This window comes from Rhea americana, unplaced genomic scaffold (assembly GCF_003343005.1).
Source record: "Rhea americana isolate MKP2758 unplaced genomic scaffold, rheAme1 scaffold_153, whole genome shotgun sequence".
Lineage (NCBI taxonomy): Eukaryota > Metazoa > Chordata > Aves > Rheiformes > Rheidae > Rhea > Rhea americana.
Window position 1 is genome coordinate 10,902 of NW_028185628.1, and position 6,650 is coordinate 17,551.

The following is a 6,650-nucleotide window of genomic DNA, read 5'->3' on the forward strand; positions in this document are numbered from 1 at the left end:
TTTTTGCATTAACAAGATCCTTCAATCCAACCCGCTTGGGGTTTTTAATATTCTAGGCGCAGCAGATCCGAGGCGAGAGCAGCTCTATACAGTAGGCACTTATAGCTGGATAATCAACATCACGGGCAGATCCTCTGCGGGGTTAGAGGCCGGGAGACGCGGCCTGTGTTCATCGGTGCTGTGTGGCGGGGACTGAGGGTTTCAAACCTGGGCACACGAGGACGGAAATCAGACCCACAAGCACCCTYCCTCCCTTTCTGTCTCACACGGACGCTATATAGGCGGCAGCTTTGGTTGCCTTCCCCAGGCGCGGGGGGTGCTCGGCCCGCGGAGAGGGCTTGAGGCGCTCGGCCTTTGGAGGTGCCGGAGCAACTTCTCAGCGGTGCCTTTCGGTGGGAGAGGTGACTGGGCACCCAGCCGGACTAGCCGCAGGAAAAAAGCGGGGGGTCGGAAGGGGGAAAAAATAAGAAAAAGAAAAAAATAAAAAAGCTCTCGGTTTCTTCCAATGAGATGTAAATATATTCATTACAGTGTTATCCCACTGATGAAAACAGATAAACTTTTTTCGTAGGTCAGAAACGTATTTTTCAATTAATTTTCATATTTATGAATAATAATAACCCACCGATTGCCAAGAAACTTGCAGGTGTAGAGGAGGTGTACGAGATGCACTTATTTCCATGTATGTGCCTAGAAAGTGTTTCAATCCCTTATTAAACTTTGCTTATAAGACGGTATTGTGTTCTGAAGTGTTAAATATCCAGTCTCTGTTGTGTTCGTGGATGTTTTCCTTTGCCACGCTCCAAGCTCTTGGGCATTCATACAGTGGCTAAAGATATTGTATGATCTTGTCACCAAACACTATATGCTAAAAATGTGAATGTGGAGAGGGGCCAGGTCCCCTGCGTAAGTTTCTGCTGACTTGTTCTTACCTACAATATACTGTTTTAAAACCAACTCCAGTTAAATTTCTCCTGCCTTGTTGTCGCTGCCCGCCGCCGCGCTCCGCGGCCGCGCCGCCCCCGCGCCCCGCCGCGCCCCCGCGCTGCGGCTCCGCGGCGCTGCGCTGCTGCCCGCGCTCGGGCGCTGCGCGCAGGCTCCCGCCCGCGGAGGGCTCCGCCTGCCCCGCCGCACGACCGGGGGGGGCTCATTAACCGCTTGGGCAGCACTTCAAGGGAGGGGAGGAAAAAGGGGCTGGAGGGAGGGGAGAAAAAGGGGGAAGAAAAAGAGAAAAGCGGCCCGCGTAGCGGAGCGATTTGTGTCACTGGCGCGGTCTGGGGAGCGACCCATACAAAGGACCCACCTTTGAGCTCCGCGCTAACTAGCTGGCCTCCTCCCACCGCCCAATTAGGCCTTTTCCGTATATTCAGCCCAATAAATATTTGGAGATACTTCTAAATGGTAGGTTGAACCAGGGCTGGTGCCGGGGGTTTCGCGGGAGGCTGGGCTAGGCACGGCCGCCCTTTCCGCGGGCGGCCGCGGAGGTCCTGGCCGCGGTCCCCGAGCCCCTGCCGGAGCCTCGGCCCCGGCGGTGCGGGCTCGGCCGCCTCCACCTGCGGCGGGGAAAGGCGCCCGCAGCATTGCTGGGAGAGCAGCGGGTAGCAGGGACCGACCTCTCCCGAGCCCCCCGGAATTAGCTTGAATTTGGAAGAGGAAGAAAACAAAAAACAAACAAACCACCCCCCCAAAAAAAACCCCCTCCACTGTAGGTGACTTTTTTCATTGCACACTTAACACACCACTAAAAGCGGCGAGCTTGATAATGAAGTGGGGTCGCCTATATGCAAAAAAAAAAAGAAAAAAAAAAACCCACTGTTTCTAACAAGTAAATAACGGGTCTTATACGGAAAGCGTTTTATCGAATGCCTGTGGCTTGGGGTCATTTTAACTGACAGCAAAAGTAATAAAAGAAAAGTAAATTCTACTATGTTTCATGCGAAGGAAACTTTGTTTGGCTCCCAACACAAAGATAAATATATATTTTTTTAGCAGATGGAAAGGGCTTAATACAAAGTCTCTGCCTTTTTAAAAAAAAATTACCTGTGACATATGAAAGTCAGACGTTCCCTTTTCAACAAAAACACTCACTGAGCGTCTGAGAACTTTAACTCCTTTGAAGTAGATTTAAACTGTTGTAGAAGTAGACACAAGCTTCGCTTATAAATCAAAAGGGGCTCCCAGGGAAGGTGTCCCCAAGGAGCTGCCAGGCGAGCAAGCCTGCACATCAGCCGTCTCGTGGAGCAGCCCCGCTGGAAGGGACGGACGCACGGACGCACGGACGGACAGACGGACGGGGCCAGGCTGTGTGTCAGTAGCTCCACCACCAGTGATCAAGGGCATAACCGCTGAGAAACAATGTCCCCTAATGACATGTGCACGGCTATTACCCAGACTGTGGATGTGCTTCCTCCGGTTTCATGCAGCATTCTGACTATTCAAAGGGTTATTTTTTAAGTCTTGAAATAACGTTTTCAGCAGACCCGATCCTTAATCCTRTCTACTTTGAGCTTTATTGGGAGAGATGAGACTCGATTTCCCCCTCTTCTCACTTTCCTTCCAGTTTCTCTCCACCGGCTTGGGGTTAATTTTAGAAACGGCACGATCTCCACAAAACGTATCTATATATTTGTTTTAAAGGGCTCCTTTTCTAATTGGCTTCACAGTCACTGACTTTGACGTGAGATTCCCTCCCCCTCCCGCCTTCTTAATCCCCACGGGTCCGAGCAGCCGAAGATGAGTATTTTGCGGTGGTTCCGGGGCGCAGTAACAATGATAAATAAAAACATTTCAAAACCCCAACTCATGGCTGCCATGAAGCCTTGTCCGACAGAGCCCTGCAACCTTGCAACCTGCCGGGTTTCCCAGCTCAGGTGATGTAGGGAATTCCATACACGAGAAGAGGTTTTCGAGGGGAAAAAAAGAGAGAGAGAGAGAGATGGAGAAATGAAAAGAAGGAGGGGGGAAGAAAGGAGGAGGAGAGTGAGGGGTGAGATCTGAGAATACAAGTGGAAACTAATAAAACTCTTGTTAAAGTGCTTGCTCAGGATCCATGGCGTCACCAGGTCTTTTACTTAGGAAGCCAAAGAGTTTTATTCCTAAATGAGTTAAAGAGCCATTTACCTCTGTCGTGTTCTATTCATCAAGCCACAAGTCGAGAGTGCCTAACATGAAACTATTTGTTTGCTTACACAACCAGCTGGGTGCAATTTCACGTCTGAGATATCTATCTGAAAGCGCCTCTCATTTATTATCCTTACTTGTCAGCGAATCCATTTTCCAACCCCCCCCCCTTCTTCATTCATTGAAGGCTCTGGGCTTAAATACTCCCTTAAATATTTCAGCACCTACCCCTTCTCCCTTCTGATCTCACAGGACATTCAGCGCAAAATAGCTGGAGAATAAGGTGGAAACTGCAAAGATCACAACGGCGACCATTGGCCAAGGTGACTCCCTTACTGCAGCTTCTGCCCCCCCCCTTCTTTTTCTGAAGACCTATGTGATGACTGGGATTTTTTTCCTTTCTTTTTTTAAGTGTGTCCAAGATCGCACTGGACATTTTCCCATGGCTGCTCCAGTGCAAGGTGCAGCCACCTGAAAATAAATAAATAAAATAAAATAAAATAAAATAAAATAAATAAAATAAAATAAAATAAAATAATAAAATAAAATAAAATAAACCTGGTGAGAGAAGGATCGAAGCCCGCTGTTACTGCCCTGTCCACTCCTGAAGGCAGTGCACTGCCCGGCGCTGCTGGCGGGGAGATGCGAGGCCGCAGTGCAGGAGCCTGACGTGGCCTCATCCTGATGCTCACGGYTTAGGGGTCCCATCCAGACCAAAGGCGAGGAAGAGTGGAAGGGCAGGATCTTTTCTCCCACCCCCACGTGGTTTCCACTAGAAATACAAAGACACAACGTGAAATGGGCCCAAACGGGTTATAAATATAATTGCGAGGAAAGAAAACAATCAACAAAGGGGACAGTGGGAAATTGTATCTCCCCTCCCTTCCCTTACCCCCAATTTTGAAAAATCAGGATAATGTGAGTAGTGTTTCAAAGCAGGACCGTCTGGCTGACAAGAGACTCACTGTTAGTAATCTCAATGATGGCTGTATAATAGTGTATATACATCTCCTTGTCTGCAGAACCCTCCATCAAGCTTAAAGCAACGGATCAAATCCAAAACTACAGGGTATAAAATATCCCCAGTTGTTATAAAAAAAAAGAAAAAAAAAGAAAAAGAAAGAAAGAAAGAAAGAGAGAGAGAGAAAGAGAGCGAGAGAAAGGATAGGAAAGGAGGCGAGAGAGGCTCCTTGGAGGAGAAGCAGGCTGGTAGCTGTAAGCTCTCCTATTGTGTTGATTTAGGAAGACATTTGCTGTATATAACGTTTAAGGCTGGTAATATCATTGCTCGGCCAAATAAATAAAGCATTGGCCACACCGTGAGGTCACTATCGACCCYTGTGTTTGCCGAGAAGTGAGGTGTGTGTGCGTGTGCGTGCGTGTGCGGCTCCGAGCCCCCGAGGTTGTGCGTGCGTGTGCGCGCCGGGGCCGGCCCCGGCCCCAGCCTGCAGCCCGCTCGGCGAGGGCTGATTAGCATTCCCTGCCTGCCCACGGACCTGCACTGACAACTAACAGAGATATCCAGCTCACCACTAGGCCTCCTCTCCTTTTGTCTCCAAATCTCCGAGAGAAACACTTTTATCCGTGGGGTCTGTGCTGTGAACTTCCACTCGCTGCTCTGCAGCACCGTGAAAAATCACAGCCAAAACTAACCCCCAACCTGCCCACCTCCTGTTGGGGTGGGTTCTCCACCCCCATCTTTTTTGTTTGTTTGTTTTATTATTAGTTTGCTATTCTCCCCCTTTTCTCTTTTTAACCTGGCCGCAGGGCCGAGGGAGCTGCTGCTTTCCCACCGGCGGCCGCGGGTGCAGAGAGCTGCTCCCACGGCCGTGGGGCTGCGTGGGGCTGCGTGGGGCACGGCGCCGCTGGGGCTCCTCTTCCCACCGCTCACACAGTGCAACAAGCCCAGACTGCTTTTTTTCTTTTCTTTTCTTTTCTTTTCTTTTCATTATCTAAGTTTTGTTTCATTTTTTAGCCATTCTTTTTGCTACAGGATCAAATACGCTGGTGACTTTACTAAACAGATAAGTGAGGCGATTTCTCCGTGCTTGCTTTTCTTTTGTCTTTTTCCTCTGGGTTACTTTTTGGGTCAAATCTCTTTTGAAACACTGAACCTATCCTACACAAAGAACCAGTAAAGGAGTTGGGACTTTTATCCAAAGGCCAGAAAACTCTTTAAACTTCGAGATTTCAGCCGAAGTACGTTTCTGAATGGCGTTGTGGAGGCTAAAGAGTCACATAAACTTCCAGCAAAGTAGCTGTGGCTCCCTGAAGTGATAAATAAAACTAGTCAGGTACTTCTTTTTTTTTTTTTTTTTTTTTTTTTTTTTTCCCAGAGAGCCTTACAAATTGGTCCATGTTGACAGATGTTTGTCACTTAGTAACTTCTTTCCAAGTTTTTTCCCTCCCTCTCCCCTCCTCTAAGCCTTCTTCCGAGCTTGCTTTGTTGTTTTAAAATATGCATGTCTCTCAGGAATGCAAGTCACGAGTCCAAACTTCGTGTCCAACCTCCCACAAGAAATGATCCTTTTATAGGGAACCCTATATGTCTCAATCTGCACTTCACTCAAAGCCTTGGATATAGGGCACTGGTTGCTGCTCAAAAATAACTCCGCAGAAACGCCTTTCCACCTAAAATTAAAAAAAAAAAAAAAAAAAAAAAAAAAAAAAAAAAAAAAAAAAACATGAATGACTCTCAGGGAAGAAATATAGCTCCCATAATTAAAGAAGGCAGCGGTCAGAGGGGAATGCAGCCTGGAGGAAAAAAGAGAGAGAGAGAGTTTTTTATTTCTTTGCTCATTGCACTGGGCCGTCATTAGCAGCAGGTTTGTCCAGCGGAGCCTCGGTAGCAGCGGAGAGAAGGCGTCAGCTCATGACGGCCGGAGGAGAAGCGAAGAGATTGAGGAGCGCGCTGAGGCCTCGGGAAAAGAGTAAGTGACCTCCAGGACCAGCAGGAGCCAGGGCGCTGCCGGGCTCCGGGCGGCAGCTGCGGTTTGGAGCAAAGAAGGGCAGCGGCGTGAAAACAGGGGGAGGGCTGGGGGGCGAGGGGTGCCCCTGCGCCGGGAGGTGCATCGGGCCCCCGGGRCAGGGGCGTCCGGCACGCAGGAGAGCTCTGCAGCAGGAGGAGGAGGAGGGGAGGGAGGAAGGTCTCGGAGGGCCGCAGCCGGGCAGTGCCTCTCGGAGGCGTTTGCGGCGTTTCGCGGTGCCGGCGAGGGGCTGCGGGTCCGCGAGGCGGGAGCGGGCTGGAGGCGGCGGGGGCCGCGCAGGGGGGGCGGGCGGCGCGGTGCGGCGCGGAGCGGTGCGGCGCGGCGCGGTGCGCGCTTACTTGTCTGCAGAAGAGCGAGCGGGAGAGGGAGCAGAGGAGGGAGGGAGGGATGGAGGGAGGGAAACTTCGCAAGTGATGGGAACCAGACGAGCTGCTGCCTGGGTCACGCTTGCTCCGCGGCGCTGATGTGCAGTGACGTCACCCATGACGACCCTCTCACGTCAGAGCGAGCGGCCCGGAGCGGGCCTTGCCCCCGGGCCCGGGC